Source organism: Hyla sarda, chromosome 4 (genome assembly GCF_029499605.1).
Source record: "Hyla sarda isolate aHylSar1 chromosome 4, aHylSar1.hap1, whole genome shotgun sequence".
NCBI classification, from domain to species: domain Eukaryota; kingdom Metazoa; phylum Chordata; class Amphibia; order Anura; family Hylidae; genus Hyla; species Hyla sarda.
This window is the reverse complement of record NC_079192.1, coordinates 126,347,346-126,365,940: the sequence shown is the minus strand read 5'-3', so window position 1 is coordinate 126,365,940 and position 18,595 is coordinate 126,347,346. Positions and strand designations below refer to the sequence as shown.

General features: G+C 48.1%; 1 protein-coding gene across 12 annotated transcripts in view; it reads left to right on the top strand.

The window, feature by feature from the left end:
• LOC130368427 (zinc transporter ZIP1-like) overlaps positions 1–18,595 on the top strand; it is a 108,692-nt gene that overhangs the window by 14,025 nt on the left and 76,072 nt on the right. For 6 of the 12 annotated variants that reach the window (XM_056572079.1, XM_056572077.1, XM_056572076.1 and 3 more), the window contains 2 exons: positions 387–565; positions 5,874–6,021. The exons of 3 other annotated variants lie outside the window; for them this stretch is intronic. The gene's annotated coding sequence lies outside the window, so the exon portion shown is untranslated. The remainder of the gene's footprint in view (positions 1–386; positions 566–5,873; positions 6,022–18,595) is intronic. 3 more of the 12 variants (XM_056572080.1, XM_056572073.1, XM_056572072.1) reach the window with 2 other exon arrangements.

Genomic DNA, 18,595 nt, shown 5'->3' with positions numbered 1-18,595 from the left:
GCGCAAATTGAATGCACGTATGAGAGAACATCTCTAGTCTCTCTGATCAGGCAAGGGGTCGCCTCGCTTTATCGTCCATATGAATGAATGTCATGGCGGTAACAGCGAAGGTCTCAAATTTGCCGGTCTTGAAAGAATAGAGAACATTCACGCAGGCACATTCCCGCAGGCACGCCTACCTATTACGCCGTGAGGTGTTCTGGATCATTAGGCTTAAAGCTATGGGTCCGACGGGAATGAATGACAAACAAGATCTGTCAGCTTTTCTGTGAATCGGCTACCTTCGCAAGGTGGTTCTGTTTTAAGTATTTGACATATACTGTCGTTTTTTTTTAATGGTTTGTGTTTTTTTTATTGTATGCACTATATGTATGTGTTTACGGTAGGCGTACACCTTATTGCCCGGAAGAAGCGTCAAGCCGTAACGCGAAACTAGTCGCCTCTGGTGGTGTGCACCCGTGTCTTAAGAGCGGCTGCTCTCACTCCCCACATGTAGTGACCGTATTTTATGTTCCACTTTGCCGGTGTGAATAAAGGACAAGAATTTATATACTGCTACCGGATGGTGAGTGCGACTTCTTTACTCTTCGTATAAATACAGTGATATAAGTTATTTTGGATATAGTCAGCACCTCCACATAGCAGTACATGTCAGCATCGAATGTCACAGCAGCTCTTGTTACACCGTGCATCCTCTGGGCTATTTGGCAATGGTAGTGCCTGGTGCTACACCTGCTCTTGCAAATCTTAGATTTGTAAATTACTTATATTTAAAAATCTTAATCCTTCCAGTACTTATTAGCTGCTGTATAAAGGATTCACAGGAAGTTCTTTTCTTTTTTTAATTTCTTTTCTGTCTGACCACAGTGCTCTGTGCTGATACCTCTGTCCATGTCAAGTACTGTCCATAGTAGGAGCAAATCCCCATAGAAAACCTATCCTGCTCTGGACAGTTCCTGACATGGACAGAGGTGTCAGCAGAGAGCACTGTGGTCAGACTGGAAAGAACTACACAACTTCATGTGGAGCATACACCAGCTTATAAGTACTGTAAGGATTACATTTTAAATAGAAGTAATTTAAAAATCTGTTTAACTTTCTGGCACCAGTTTATATAAAAGAAAATGTTTTCCAGTGGAGTACCCCTTTAAGTAATTCTGGGAGCTGTATATTTAAATGGTGAAAACTTATTTATCACTTTACTATTCTGTGGCAACTGGTATATCTGATTATTATACTGGAATTTTTTTAAATGCGCTACAACAGTGGTGTCTGTCACAACAGGCTAAAAACTTACTGGGGGGAGGGGGTAGGTATGGGGGTGACACCATTTTCTACCGCACCGGGTGACACCAACCCTTGCAACACCACTGTTCCAGGATGTAATTAGACATGGCCAGAGTTTCAGGAACAGACAAAGGGTAGATTCTGCCCCTGGGAGGTGTGGTGCGGGGCAGCAGGTCAATAGGACAGTCGTAGGGACGATGTGGTGGTAACACTTCGGCTTGCTTTTCACTGAAGACATCCGCATAGTTCTGAAGAAAGGACGGCAAACCGGGTAGTGGTCGAGAAGATGGTTCTAATTTTGTGATACATATGTGGATACAGTTGTGGTTGCATCATGGACCCCAGCGAAGAACTTCTCCCATTTTCCAATCCAGGTGCGGAGCATGGAGTTGCAACCACGGTAGGCCAAGCAAGAGAGAAGTACAGGGTGCGCCATTTATAGGGATACACCTTAATAAAATGGGAATGGTTGGTGATATTAACTTCCTGTTTGTGACACATTAGTATATGTGAGGGGGGAAACTTTTCAAGATGGGTGGTGACCATGGCGGCCATTTTGAAGTCGGCCATTTTGAATCCAACTTTTGTTTTTTCAATAGGAATTTCACAAGAAAAACAATGATGTGCTTGGTTTTAACATAACTTTATTCTTTCATGAGTTATTTACAAGTTTCTGACCATTTATAAAATGTGTTCAATGTGCTTCCCATTGTGTTGGATTGTCAATGCAACCCTCTTCTCCCACTCTTCACACACTGATAGCAAGACCGCAGGAGAAATGCTAGCACATGCTTCCAGTATCCGTAGTTTCAGGTGCTGCACATTTCGTATCTTCACAGCATAGACAATTGCCTTCAGATGACCCCAAAGATAAAAGTCTAAGGGGGTCAGATTGGGAGACCTTGGGGGCCATTCAACTGGCCCACGATGACTAATCCACTTTCCAGGAAACTGTTCATCTGGAAATGCTCGGACCTCGGATGGTGCACATCATTGTTTTTCTTGTGAAATTCCCAATAAGTTTGATGTGCCACATGACCCTCTTCCAATAGGAATGGCGTACGCAGCCGTGTAATGACGTCGCTACGCAAGCCCAGTAAGGCCTTGCGGAAGACAGCAGAGGACCAGAGAAGACAGCGGAGGACCGGAGAAGACCAGGAGAGCCCAGCGGAGGCCCGGGGTCACCATCGGGAGCGGCGGGGACACCATTGCGGGCGGCAGGTACAGGTGAGTACAGCTTCCTATACTTTACATTGCACGAATCCCTCAACATACGATGGATTCGACAAACGATGGCTCGTTTGGAACGAATTACCATCGTATGTTGAGGGACCACTGTACTCCAAAAAATATAAGGAAGTAAAGAATAATAAGTGTGAGGCATCTTATAGAATAATCTACTGAATATCCATATCTATAGAATAAACCTATAGTGTAATGTCCTAATAAGGATAGACATGGATAGTGACTTACATGATTACACTAGAAAGGGGGACATATCTAGATGGTCATTCAAGCCTGCAGGACCTTGTGCATTATTTTTACCGTGGGGATCAAATGTTTGGGCACCCCAGGAAAAAATTTGTATTAATGTGCATAAAGAAGCCATGGAAAGATGGAAAAATCTCCAAAAGGCATAAAATTACAGATTAGACATTCTTATAATATGTCAACAAAAGTTAGATTTTATTTCCATCATTTACACTTTCAAAATAACAGAAAACAAAAAAATGGCGTCTACAAAAGTTTGGGCACCCTGCAGAATTTATAGCATGCACTGCCCCCTTTGCAAAGCTGAGACCTGCCAGTGTCATGGATTGTTCGCAATCATCATCTGGGAAGACCAGATGATGTCAATCTCATAGGTTTTAAATGCCCAGACTCATCTGACCTTGCCCCAACAATCAGCACCATGGGTTCTTCTAAGCAGTTGTATCGGGGAGCAGAGTTTAAGGTGGCGCTGGTCTTCACCAGAGCCTGCCGCAAGGCAGGATGGGCATGATGCGGCTGGCAACACCCAGGTCGCTACGCCCCACACGGCTCGACCACACAGGTAACTGGGTAAGGTGAGGTACCGAAGGAGGAGTCTGTAGCCTAGTCAACTTGCAGAAGGTCAAGGCAGGCAGCAAAGGTTCCTAGTCAAAGACGTAGCGGGAATGTCTGGATACACGGGTATGGCAAAACAGGCAATAGATCCATCAGGGAAGTGTGGGAGGTGCATAGACTTATAGGATAGTGTCAGGTGTACACAATAATTATGGGCGTACTGGCCCATTAAATTTTTGAGCTCCGGCGCACGGGCGACGAAGCTGACACAGAGTGGAGGCAGCAGGAGGTGAGTGATGGGCTGGGAATCGCATGCAGGTGCATCCTGCAATGCGAATCCCAGCCCCGTTGGCAGCTGGGGACAAAAGGACCATGCGCTCTCGCCCGAAGCGCGGACATGACAATTAGGATTAGTTTAAAAAGTATAAAAAATTAAGAAACGGTCGATAAAATAATAAAAAATTTCGGAATAGTTAGAAAGTTAAAGGGATACTCCACTGCTCAGCATTTGGAACAACTTTAGGGTACGTTCACACAAGCGGATTTATGCAGCATATTTCGCTGCGGATCTGCTGGTGGAGGCCCGCTCTATGCTGTCTTTACATGTGCCTGCTCGTAGTGGCCAAACGTATCTTTGCTCATTCCGGACAAAAAGTTTAATTTTAACCTCATCGGTCTACAGAACTTGTTTCCAAAATGCATCAGGCTTGTCTATATGTTCATTTGCAAAGTTCAAACGCTGATTTTTGTGGTGAGGACGTAGAAGAGGTTTTCTTCTTATGACTCTTCCATGAAGACCATATTTGTACAGGTATTTCTTAATAGTGGAATAGTGTACCACAACTCCAGTGTCTGTCAGATCTTTCTGGAGGGATTGTGCAGTCAAACGTGGGTTTTGAATAGTTTTTCTCACAATCCTGCGAGCTGTTCTGTCTGATATTTTTCTTGGTCTTCCAGATCTTGCTTTAACTTAGACTGTTCCTGATGACTGCCATTTCTTAATTACATTCCGAACAGAGGAAATTGACATCTGAAAATGTTTTGCTATCTTCTTATAGCTTTCTTCAGCTTTGTGAGCGTCAACTATTTTCAGTCTCAGATTTCTAGACAACTGCTTAGAAGAACCCATGGTGCTGATTGTTGGGGCAAGGTCAGATGAGTCTGGGCATTTAAAACCTATGAGATTGACATCATCTGGTCTTCCCAGATGATGATTGCGAACAATCCATGACACTGGCAGGTCTCAGCTTTGCAAAGGGGGCAGTGCATGCTATAAATTCTGCAGGGTGCCCAAACTTTTGCAGACGCCATTTTTTTGTTTTCTGTTATTTTGAAAGTGTAAATGATGGAAATAAAATCTAACTTTTGTTGACATATTATAAGAATGTCTAATCTGTAATTTTATGCCTTTTGGAGATTTTTCCATCTTTCCATGGCTTCTTTATGCACATTAATACAATTTTTTTCCTGGGGTGCCCAAACATTTGATCCCCACTGTAAAAATAATGCACAAGGTCCTGCAGGCTTGAATGACCATCTAGATATGTCCCCCTTTCTAGTGTAATCATGTAAGTCACTATCCATGTCTATCCTTATTAGGACATTACACTATAGGTTTATTCTATAGATATGGATATTGAGTAGATTATTCTATAAGATACCTCACACTTATTATTCTTTACTTCCTTATATTTTTTGGAGTACAGTGGTCCCTCAACATACGATGGTAATTCGTTCCAAACGAGCCATCGTTTGTCGAATCCATCGTATGTTGAGGGATTCGTGCAATGTAAAGTATAGGAAGCTGTACTCACCTGTCCCTGCCGCCCGCGATGGTGTCCCCGCCGCTCCCGATGGTGACCCCGGGCCTCCGCTGGGCTCTCCTGGTCTTCTCCGGTCTTCCGCTGTCTTCTCTGATCCTTTGCTGTCTTCCGCAAGGCCTTACTGGGCCTGCGTAGCGACGTCATTACACGGCTGTGTACGCCATTCCTATTGGACGGCGTGCGCAGCAGCGTATTGACGTCATCGGAGAGGGTCGAGAAGACACCGGAAGACCAGCGCTGGACCTGGAGGGCACCCCGGAGCATCGTGGAGGGGTAAGTAATACTCACCGCACCACACGGGGAACATTAAGCTGCTATCCGGCAGCAGCTTATGCATTTTGCGCTGCCGGATAGCACTTAATGCGATGGCCCCGACATAAAAAAGCATCGTATGTCGATGCTGACATCGACATGCGATAGCCTCTGAGAGGCCATCGTATGTCGATTTGATCATATGTCGGGGCCATCGTAGGTCGGGGGGTCACTGTATATGGTCCCGATATAGGAGTTCTTTTTATTCCTAAACTTGATCTATAATTTGTTTGCACCATTATATAATGATATATTAGATCTTGTACTGCTCCCTTTCTTGCTGGCACTTAGCCTTTGTCTGCACTACTAAGTTTTCCCCTTTTTGTTCTCTTTCGCTTCCCCTCCTGTATTGTTTACATATTACTATGGTAACCCTTCTGAGGTTTCACGCTTATAAAATCTTAGGCGCGATTACGTAGATCCGAGGCCGGAAGAAGCACACACTTACGTGCAAAACTGCCGGTGTTGCCTCTGAGAGTTACCACCATGCGTCCACGCTGAGACTTAGTGGCCCGTGACCCGGACTCCGGAATGCAGTGACAAGTACTGAGTGGTGAGCGCACATACACTCTTTTGTTGCATTACCTATTGATACTTTACCTTCAGTATATGCACCCTGCAGGGGTCACTATTTACGTAGACCGCTGAGGCAGACTGCATACTCCATACAGGTGAATATCCCATTCAGTGTGCCCTCCCCTTTCTGTCTTTTGTACTAGATTTGTAATTTTTTTATATTAAAAAATCTTAATCCATCCAGTAGTTTTCAGTTGCTAAAGTTGAGTTGTTCTTTTCTGTCTGACAACAGTGCTCTCTGCTGACACTCTTTTTTTTATTATAAAAGTACAAAACTTATACAAAAACACAAAACAAGCTTAACCAGCTATAACATAAATAAGAAATACACTGGTACCAAAGAACAAAAACAAAACCCTGCCTACCCGGCCAGCCCAGCTTTACAAAAACCTAAAATATGCCAACCCACCTAACCGAACCACACTCACACGCATGCCAAAAATGAACATAAAAATAGCACTTGGCTTATCAAAATATGAAAATAAAATTTAGCACTACCTGGCTACAACTCAAAACCATCCATATTCGGGAAACACAAAAAAAAAAAAAAGGCACAACTTGGCTTAGCAAAATATAAACATAAACATAAAATTTAGCACTACCTGGCTACAAAAAAAAAAAAAAATTAAATAAATAAATACAAATTTACTAAAATAAACAACGTAACAACATAATAAAATCAAGTAAACCACGTAACATAATAACTGGTCCGACTGCCATGACTACTGTAATGCTGTAATATAGAAAAAAAAATGAAAACAATATATAAACAATATAAATACAAAATCACATGAACATAATAATATAGTATTTAACTAAAAATAAATATATATACACTAAAGAAAACCTACAAAAACAATATAAAACCCTACCAAAATCCCTACACTAAAACTGTACCCTCTCCCACACCACCCCTCCTGCACATGGGTCAGAGTCCATACCGTTCGTACACAAAGTCCTGTCCCTAACTGACCCATGTCAGGTCCCCAAAAGAAAAGAAAAACACCACCACCCACAAATACACCCTCCCCACCTAGCACTCCTCCCAACCAACTTACACACAAACTTATACATACTAACATATACACACTGAACCAAAGCCACCTTAGGCCCAAGTTTGGTCGCCTGGAAGCCCTTCATACCATATCAGCTTAAAACAAAACAAAAAGCTAGCGTGTGCATGCATTAACCCACCACCAGGAAGAAGGATGGCAGACTTGATGCATCAAAATAATTTTAAACTCTTTCCCTAACTCCCCCCTACAATTTTCCCTAATTCTATCCCTCCATTAAAACTGACCCTGCTCTCACCCTATCAATATCCCTATAACACTGCCCCTAACCAAAATAAAGGTACTATACCTAAAAAGGTCTAGTACCTAGGACACATCAAAAGAAAAACCTCTCCACAGGAGAGAAGCCCTACTGGTACCAAGACTGTCAAACTCCAAAGACCTGATCTTCCCGAGGTCACCAGTGATGTTCCTACAGACCTCAACCTCGGAGAGGATTTTCTGTTGGGTCGACACTAAACACCGTGCGTTCCACGTGTAGTACCTAACCACTAAACTGACTAAGAATAAAGTGCCCCGATCTCGGCCACCCAGGCTCCTGAATGCCCCATAAGCCCACTCCGGATAGGTTAGGCCGGCAAGTTGACTCCAGCCGATGGAAGCACCCACCCTGTTGTAAACCCCTATATTAAAGGGACAATGAAGCAGGAAGTGGTCCATGCTTTCCAGCGTGTCCCCGCACTCTTCTCGGGGACATCCCTGGTCATCAGAGTTCCTGCACTTCAGGTTGTCCCTTACATATAGCTTCCCCTGAAAGCAGCGCCAGGCCAAGTCCCAAAACTTCTGAGGGATCCTTTTCATGTTTAAAAGGTACAACCCCACCCTCAGATCCTGACCTGGGCAGTCCCTGAGTGCCAGAGGCTTCTGGAAATGGGTCAACAGAACCCGTTTGTCAAGGTACTGCCTTGACTGGGTCCTGATCTCCCACACTCCCAGACCCCACCAACGTATCACCTTCAGAGTCGGGGTAGCATAAGCCGGAAGATATCCATGGGGCGTGCGGAGGTCCTTCACTCGCCCTCCTCTCTCCCATTCCTGGAAGAAAGGCCGAAACCATTCCCTGCAGGAGAGTACCCACGGAGGAGCCCTCTCTTTCCAGAGGTTTGCGATGTTAGCTTTCAAGAAGGTGTTCGTAAAGAACACCACAGGGTTTACCATAGATAAATCCCCTAGTCTCCTCGTGTGGTACGTAACCTCCCTCCTGACTAGGTTCATCCTGTTCCCCCATAACAGTTGGAAAAACAGGCTGTAGATCCTAGTGTAGTAAGCCTCTGGCAAGATACATACGCTGCCCAGATAGATAAACAAGGGGAGCAGGTACGATTTGATCAGGTGTACCCTTTCTCTGAGGGTCATAGACCAACCCTTCCACTGGTCCACCTTCTGAGCGGCATCCTGGAGCTTACCATCCCAGTTTTTGGTGGGATAATCATCCTGGCCGAATGTGATGCCTAAGACTTTTGCTGATTCTTGGGGCCCTGGAAGGGTGTCCGGGAGATCAAACGTGGGATCCCCCCCTCCCAGCCAGAGACTCTCACACTTATCCCGGTTGATCTTAGACCCGGATGCCTCCGAGTAGCGGTCCACCTCCGACATCACCACATCGACCTCCTCCTGTGAGGAGACGAAAATAGTGACATCGTCAGCGTACGCCACCACTCTCTGGGTGACATCCAGCTCCGCCAGACTCATCCCGACTCCCGCCAACGGCCCACAATCTACCCTCCGGACGAAGGGATCAATTGCGAACACTTATAAAAGCGGGCTCAATGGACAACCCTGACGGACTCCGGACCCCACCTCAAAAGAGCGGCCAAATCAACCGTTCACCAGCGGGAAACTCTCTGCCCCTGCATACAAGATCTTAAGCCAATTAACAAAAGTACTCGGTAAGCCATATCTCAGGAGGACGGACCAGAGGTACTCGTGGTTCACCCGATCAAACGCCTTGGCCTGATCCAGGGACAGCAAGTACCCCTTCCAGAAACCCGCACTACTCCTCTCCACTGCCTCCCTGACACTAAGGACAGCACTTAAGGTGCTTCGGCCTGGAACAGAGCAGTGCTGAGTCCCTGAAAGGAGCCGGGGTGCAAACTTCACCAGCCGATTAAACAGTATCTTGGCCAGAAGCTTCCTGTCCGTATTGAGAAGAGCTATGGGCCTCCAATTCTCAATTCGGCTGGGATCTTTACCCTTTGAGAGAAGAATCAGGGCTGACCTCCTCATTGACTTCGGCAGAGTGCCCGAGGAGAGACATTCATTGAATACCTCAGTCAAGAGGGGAGCTAAAGACTCCTTAAAGGTCCTGTACCACTCGGTTGTTAAGCCATCCGGACCTGGTGACTTCTTAGGGGCAAGCCCCTCGATCGCCAGTCTCACTTCCTCTTCCCTGATTTCTTCTGCCAAAACAACAAGAGAGGGGTCTACCCCTGGCTCAGGAATGGTTTCAGCCAGGAAAGCCGACATCCTGTCTCGATCTAGATCCTTCCTTCCCAAGAGGTGCAAGTAGAAGGGTCTGACGACCTCCAAGATCCCTGATCTGGGCCGATTCAGAGATCCTGTACTATCAATCAGTCCTGAAATGACTTTACTACTCACTGACATCTTACAGTTTCTGTAAGGGTCGGGCGAGCGGTACTTCCCGAAATCCCTCTCAAAAACCAAAGATCCGTGCCTATCGTACTGACACCCCATCAGCAAGGATTTCACTCTGGAGATATCCTCTCGGCTACCTCCAGTCAAGACGAGAAGCTTGAGTTTCCTCCTCAGACCCTGATACAAGCGATACCTGTTCAGGGACCTGAGGTTCGAGAGCTGGCGGAAGAACCCCGCAACCCGCTTCTTGAATATCTCCCACCACTCCAGCTTATTACTACAAAGATCCAGTAAAGGTACCTGACTCTGAAGAAAATCCTCAAAGGACTGTCTTACCTACGCTTCCTCCAGGAGGGACGAATTCAGCTTCCAATAACCTTTTCCCATCCGGGGGGTCTCTGAAACATTCAGGGAAAACAAAATCATACAGTGATCGGAGAACTCCACCTCAACCACGGACACTGCGGAAGAGACGGCTTCCTCCTTCAAATAAAACCTATCTAATCTAGACCTGCGACTACCTTGATGATAGGTGAAACCCGCGTGGCCCGAGGGGCTCCGGATGTGGGCATCCTCTAGGCGAGCTTCTCTAGCTATGCTAATCAGTGCCACACTATCGCAAGTCAGCGGACCATTGGAGCCTCTCCTATCTTGGGACCTCGTGACATTATTGAAGTCCCCTCCAAAGATCACCTGCCGACTCGTAAAAAGAAAGGGCTTAATCCTCATAAAGAGATCTTTACGGCCCCGCTTAGTTTGCGGGGCGTAGATGTTAATGAGTCGGAGCTCCTGTCCCTTCATGAAGACATCTAAGATCAGGCACCTCCCCATTTCTAATTCAATAACCCGTCGGCATTCAACAGGAGCGGTAAAAAGGACCGCCACCCCACTATACGGCTCAGCCGCAAGAGACCAGTGGGAGGGCCCACGCCTCCACTCTCTTCTGGCTTTTACCAGAGAGGCAAGATCTGACAACCTGGTCTCCTGTAAAAAGAAAATGTCGGCTTCAACACGGCTGAGAAAATCAAAGGCTGCATATCTAGCCGTATCCGACTTTATGCTGGCACAATTAATAGATGCCAGCGTCAATGGGGTGAGTGCCGCCATACAGGGTGATTGAATTAGATGGCCTCACCCTTTATTTCTTTTTCCCCTTCTTTTTAGCCCCCTCATCCCCCGAAGACGACGAAAGGGCAGGACCACTCTTACATCTTTTTTTAGACTCCGATTGGTCCATAAGGTCCCTGTGTCCGTCCGGCCCCGGTCTAGCCCTGCCCTCTGAGGAAGGTGCCTCGACAGGACAGGGCCCAGTTCCCCCCAGAGGCTCTTTCTCCCGAGGCACCACACCCTCACCTTCCCCCTCCAAGGAGGGGGAGGAGATGGTATCGAGGACGAGGTACCAGTTTGACAGGTCAATCAGAGGGGGGGCAGCCAGGCTTCCGCTTTGGACCTGGCCCGCAGTACCAGGAGCTTCAGAGGGCTCTGACCTCTTCTTTCTCCCTTTCCTTTTGCCCTTTTCTTTCTTTTTGGGCCTCACCCCACTCTCCTCATCCACACTTTCATAGTGGGAGGAATCGGAAGGGTCGGCCATATTGCTTTCCTCTCTGTGAAGTCTCCTGATCTCCTCATCCAGCACATTCTCCACCAGGGCTTCAGCAGTTACAGGGCCAGCTTCAGGAGCAGGGACTGAAGCTACCCCCGCCACCTGGGCACTCTCCAGCTCCCTACTCCTTCTACGATTTTCCTCCCGCCTTAGTTTGGCAGGGCCCTTTTTCCTCCTCACTAGCCCTGTTGCGCCCCCATCCCTGCCCGTACCCTCCCCAGCCGAGGCAACTTCACAGCTCTCCTCAGCTGGAGCGGCCGCTGCATGGGCGAAGGCGCTAGGACAATGGCTGAAAGGGTGTCCGAGGACTCCACACAGGTGGCACCGGATCTGCCGACAGGATGCGGCCAAATGACCCACCCCACCACACAAAGCGCAGACCTGCACAGTACAGGCTGCGCTAAAGTGGGTGGGGCTGCCACACCTGTGACAGACCTTAGGCTGCCCCTGGTAGAAGACCTGGATCCTATCACGTCCAAGGAAGGCGGCTGACGGAATGTGGGCAACCGTACTCCCTGAACGCTTGAGTTTGACGGAAAACGTCGAGGCCCCGGACCAGATCCCGTGCTCATCCAAGTTTTTCTTGGGCATGTCCGTCACATCCCCATACCGTCCGAGCCAGGTCATGATATCATAACAAGAAAGTGACTTGTTACGGGTCAAAACGGTCACCTTCTTGACAGCATTCTGACGGGAAATCGCCTTTACGGCGAACTCCCACCAGCCGGGCTCGTTTTTTGCCACTTCGTAGTTTGACCAGAAGAGTTCGAGACCCTCTGGCCGAACGAAACTGACATCAAACTCAGACGAACCGTAGGGGTGGATCAGGGCAAAGATGTCACATGCCCTGAATTCCATCTGGAGGAGCTCAACCACTTTAGCGCGAGGCGGGCACGCATGCTCGCCCCTCCAAATCAGACGGACCACATTCCTACGGTTATTGTCCTGCCCGGTTGTCGGGAGGGACCAGACCACCTCCCCATTCCGCTCTCGGAAAGCCCCCAAACCGTGCCTTTCTATCCAGAAAGACAGGTCGACCTCACCCCTCCCCTCTACCTGGATCGACCTGTCGCCCCTACGCAGAGCCTCCAGGAGGCGCTGTTGCAAGTGGCCTCCTGAGCCGGCCGGAGACGGGGACCCCCCCCCTGAACCCCCGGCAGCGACATTAGCATAACTTCTAGGATCAGTCACTACCGGGGGGGCAGCCGGACCAGACCCAGACCCATCAGTACAGCCACTCACACCACTACTCCCATCTTTATTCCCATCCATACCAGACTTCCCATTCTTACCACTACTACTCCCACCATCATTCACTCCACTTACACTCCTCACATCCACAGCTCTACTACACTCAGCATTCTCACATCCTCCACTCTTTTCTTGCCTAATGGATTCTGGGCTGGCTGGGACCTGTAGTACTGCTGGTCTTATTATGGTTTTCTGTGCTGAGGTCGATGCTGCTGCTGCCGGGGTCGACACTGATGACTCCTCCTCCATATGCGATGACACCTCCTGAGTCTGGGGCTGCCCCTCAAAGCGCACCCCAGCTCCTCCCACAGCGCCATCGCTTGGTTTGCCTAACCACACAGGCTCTGCAGGGAATATCGGTGCCCGGACCCTCCCCCCCCCTCACAGAGGAGTGCCCCGCAGCACCCACAGAACACACAGTACTCGGGGGACCGCCCCCCGAGCACACAGACACTCCGCTCTCCGCCACCGGTGCCCGGACACTCCCCCCCCCCCCTCACAGGGGAGTGCCCCGCAGCGCCAGTAATGCCCACAGTTCTCGGGGAACCGCCCCCCGAGCACACAGCAGCAAAACTCGCCTCTGGCACTGGGACACGCCCCCCGCCACCCTGGGGCGGCCCTGCAGTGCCAGAGCTGCCCACCATGAGCCCATCCTTCCCCTCCCTACCAGCAGGATGGGTGTGCTTTACAGCTATTGCGTCCGCAGCCTTTTCTGACGCCATGCTGTACCCCCCATGCTGGCTCCGTTCCACTACAGAAACGGAGTCTGTCAGTCTGGGGGGCCCAGCAGCCTGAACCAGCTTTGCAGCTGGCCCTGACTTCTGGAAAGGGACAAACATGTACTTTACTGTCTCCTGAGTCTTCTGCTTCTTACGCTTTACTGCCACATCATCGCACTGGTCATCTCCAAAGGTAAAGTTCTGGAGGTGGGCTGGGGACTCCTGCATAACAATCGCCCTCAGTAATCCCCCAGCCTCACTCTCCAGTTCATCCTCCTCACTCTCACTTAATGGAAGCGCCACCTGGGCTGGCTCTATGTAGCTGTCCCGGGTGTTATAGGGAGTAGCTACAGGCAAGGCATCCATTTCCACCACTTGTGCTCTTTCTCCCACATTCTCCTCCTCCTTCTTCTTTATGCCTTCACCATCCACACTTTCTTCACCGCCACTACTCTCCCCATCATCCACCTCCACCTTACCTGGGGATTTCATGGCGGCAAACCGGTTGTTGTTCTGAAGCTTCTCCTTGAAGAGACCGCTCCCCTCCAAGATCTCTGCTCTCCTCTCCTCCAGCTGCACAATCTCAGCCTTCAGTGCTGAGATCTTTCTTCTTAGCTCTGGTCTGCTCTTTTTAGGCGCAGTGTTCACCAGATTCTGAGCCCCTTGCAGATCTTGTCTGGCAAACTTCAGCTCCTTGCCGCAGCGATCATATTCAGCAAGAGCGCGGCAATGCGGGAGCAGTAGGTGGCACTGGACTCCTTGGGCCCTCTCTCTGCCCACAACTCCACACTTCTCCTTCTTGCTTTTCTTTCACCAGTCCTCTGGCTGGCAACCGTTGCCGGGGGTGCAGAGCCTGCATTGCTGCAGACTCTGCCAGATCTTCTCCCCCCGGCCAGAATGGCTGTTGCTGTTTGCTCTCCACCCCCCGCCAGCCTTGAAGAACGGGAGGTGGAGGCCAGGGACGCCATGCAGACAGGCTCTCCCGAGGAGGCTGCCACACTCCTGGGGAGGCTGATGAAACACCTGCTCTGGTCTGCTGGAAGTCTCTGGAGCACACACAAAGAGACACACCCGAATGAGCTGCACACTGAACTGCTCTGAACTACAGGAAGTGCTCTCTGCTGACACCTCTGTCTGTGTCAGGAACTGTCCGAAGCATTAGAGGTTTGTTATATGAATCTGCTCCTACTCTGGACAGTTCCTGAGACAAGCAGAGGTGTCAGCAGAGAGCACTGTTGTCAGACAGAAAAGAACAACTCAACTTCAGCAGCTGATAACTACTGGAAGGAGTAAGATTTTTTTTATAGAAGTAATTTACTAATCTGTTTAACTTACTGGAGCCAGTTGATGAAAAATAAAAAATAAAGATTTTTCCTGGAATACCCCTTTAACCCCTTAAGGACGCAGGACGTAAATGTACGTCCTGGTGCGGTGGTACTTAACGCACCAGGGTGTACATTTACGTCCTGTGCATAACCGCGGGCATCGAAGCGATACCCGTGTCATGCGCGGCTGATCCCGGCTGCTGATCGCAGCCAGGGACCCGCTGGCAATGGCCGACGCCCGCGATCTCGCGGGCGTCCGACATTGACCCCTCAGGTGCAGGGATCAATACAGATCCCGGCATCTGCGGCAGTGCGCGATTTCAATGAATGATCGTATCGCCCACAGCGCTGCTGCGGAGATCCGATCATTCAGAACGCCGCAAGGGGGTCCCCTCACCTTCCATCCTTATGGCTCCCGGCGTCTCCTGCTCTGGTCTGAGATCGAGCAGACCAGAGCAGAAGATCGCCGATAACTCTGATCTGTTCTATGTCCTATACATAGAACAGATCAGTATTAGCAATCATGGTATTGCTATGAATAGTCCCCTATGGGGACTATTCAAGTGTAAAAAAAAAAAATGTAAAAGTAAAAGTTAAAAAAAAGTGAAAAATCCCCTCCCCCAATAAAAAAGTAAAATGTCAGTTTTTTCCTATTTTACCCCCAAAAAGCGTAAAAATAAATTTTATAGACATATTTGGTATCGCCGTGTGCGTAAATGTCCGAACTAGTAAAATAAAATGTTAATGATCCCGTACGGTGAACGGCGTGAACGAAAAAATTTTTTCCAAAATTGCTACTTTTTTAATACATTTTATTAAAATTTTTTTTAAAAAAATGTATTCAAAGTTTTTTATATGCAAATGTGGTATCAAAAAAAAGTACAGATCATGGTGCAAAAAATGAGCCCTCATACCGCCGCTTATACGGAAAAATAAAAAAGTTAGAGGTCATCAAAATAAAGGGATTATGAACGTACTAATTTGGTTAAAAAGTTTGTGATTAAGCACAACAATAATAGAAAAGTATGTAATAATGGGTATCATTTTAATCGTATTGACCCTCAGAATAAAGAACACATGTCATTTTTACCATAAATTGTACGGCGTGAAAACGAAACCTTCCAAAATTAGCAAAATTGCGTTTTTCTTTTTAATTTCCCCACAAAAATAGTGTTTTTTTGGTTGTGCCATACATTTTATGATATAATGAGTTATGTCATTACAAAGGACAACTGGTTGCGCAAAAAAACAAGCCCTCATACTAGTCTGTGGATGGAAATATAAAAGAGTTATGATTTTTAGAAGGCGAGGAGGAAAAAATGAAAACGTAAAAATTAAATTGTCTGAGTCCTTAAGGCCAAAATGGGCTGAGTCCTTAAGGGGTTAAGGAGAGGCATGACTTGGCAGTAGGAGAGATCGCGCCCTCACAGACTATATTGCCCCAAGAATTCAGAGAAAGTGAGATAGCGATGTTCAGATTCATGGAATTGATGCCTGGCCTGTAAAATTCCTGCGGCTCGCCACTGCACATAAGGTCTACTATACCTCCCTAGGGGGAACTCAGGGTGAGACCATAGTGGCATGTGTTTAGAGAAGAGGAGGGGGAGTTGCATCAAAGCCCGACAGTGCTTCCATGCCACTATGATGTCCCTGAGCAACACACTACCTCTGATAGGATGAGGTAAGGCTGCAAATGTAGAATGTAGAATTGCTGGAAGTGTCCATGGCGAAACCATATGTCTCTCCAGTAACGTATTAGAGAACCAGGAGCTCCCCTGCAAACAGTCTATACAATGTCTAAATAAGCATGAAAGATTTTAGTGACGGATGTCTGGGAAACCCAGTCCCCCCTTCTCTTTTGGCAGAATTAGTTTGCAGAGAGTAATTTGCGGCCTCTTATTGTCCCAAATGAATTTCATGAAGGCTGTAGTTAGGAATTGAATGTCCATTCTCTTCAACGGAATCGGGATAGTCGGCATTGGGTAAAGCAATTTTGAGAAACTCAACATTTTTACTAGGTGACATCTGGCCAACAAAGAAAGTGGTAGAGAGGTCCAGCAACAGAGCTCAACTGCAATCTTATGCAGCAGAGGTGGAAAATTGAGGGAGTAGAGAAAAGAGGGAGATTTACCCACCCAGATTCCCAGGTACTTTAAAGACACCCGTATAACAGTAATGCCAACCGTTAATGCCTCCCCCCTATTTAAAGCGTTAGGAGGCATGCTCAAATCAAGCAAAATAGTTTTTGCCACATTAACCTTAAAGCCTGATGCCAACCCAAACTGTCAGGTACTCAAAAACCCTACGGAGGTCCCTTTGTGGATTACCTAGAAAAAACAATAAATCGTAAGTGAACAGAGCGTGTGACACTTCATGTCCTCTGCCCCTGATCCCTTCCTTATCCCTAGCCTCCAGAAGAGCCCTGGAAAGCGGCTCGATGGCTAAATTGAAAAGGAGGGGGGACAGCAGGCAACCTTGATGTGTGCCTTTCTGGGGATGGAAAGGCTCAGAGAGAAACCCAGTAGTATAGATGCAGGCTATTGGGGATGTGTAAAGGGCCCTAAGATAAGTCACAAAAGGCCCCCCGAAACCCATGCGCCTAAGGACCTCCCAGAGCCATTCCCATCGGACAACGTCAAACGCCTTTACAGCATCTATGAATAAAATTGCCGCTGTGGAATGATCCTGGGGGTAGAGTTGCACATCATCCAATACCGCCAACACAGTACGTATTTGAGAGACTGCCGACTGTCCCTGGATAAAGCCTACCTGAACCAGTGAAATCAACCGAGCCATTTTCAAAGCCAGTCTATCTGCTAATATTTTGGAGATGACCTTGAGATCAACATTAATCAATGATATGGGTCGGTAACTCCCCGGAGATAATGGGTCCTTCCCCAGCTTAGTCAACACCTTTATGTATGCAGTATTGGAAGTTGCTGGGATGAACGATCCTGTCAAATATCTCCATCTGTAGGATCTTACAAAAGTCTCTGGAGTACCATCCGGGCTAGGTGCTTTACTAGATTGTAACCCCTTAATTACTCTGTCATGTTCTTCTCGTTGAATTGGGCAACCCAAAGAATCCTTCTCCTCGTCTGTCAGGGAAGGGAGGGAGCCCCCAGTTAGCCAGTCCCCTGAGGCGACATCCCCAGAGGGAGGATGAGTATAGAGATCTTGAAAATAATGCCTAAAGATACCATTAAAATTTTTAGGGTCACGGTGCAGGTGACCAGATCGGTCTTTAAGGGCAGGGATGTTAGTAGGAGGGAAGGCATCCTTGGCAAATTTTGCCAGCAGCCTACCCGGCTTGTTGCCAAAATGGAAGAGAGAAGCCTCAAGATGAGACCTTTTCAAGTTGCCACATTTCTCATGGGCATGGAAATAGTGGCTATACTCCCTCCCCTCAGGATGTACCATCCTCCATATATCAGAACACAAAGAAATCCCCAATGGTGACTGACCCAATGCTAAACATAGCCAGGACAGAAAAGCAATTGCGTTTCTATGGATCAAACAATCTTCATTGACAAAAATACACAAATGATACAGACAAAGTGTCACAGCGAGCACTCCGGTCTCCACCTCCGGACCGGAGCGCCCACTGCCTGTGTCCTCCATGCTGGGGTCCCGGCGTCTCCCGGTCAAACACACTGACCGAGAGCGCGGGTCTCACTGTGGCAGGGACTCGGCTAGCGTGGCGGCTGGTCTCCGCTCACGCGCCGTGTCCCCGTTCATCTCACCTGCTCCCCGCACGGCGCTCCTTGCTCCTGGGTCCTGGCGCTCGCGGCCCCGCTCTCTAGGGCGCTCTCTAGCCGCGTGCCGGCTTCAGAAAATTTAAAGGGCCAGCGCACCGGTAATTGGTGCGCTGGTTCCACACCTCCCATTGCGATTTCCCAATAAAAGGCACCTGCCCCTTCCTGCCCTTGCCGGATCTTTGTGCCTTGTGCCTCTGAGAAAGCGTTCCCTACAGTGATTATTGCCT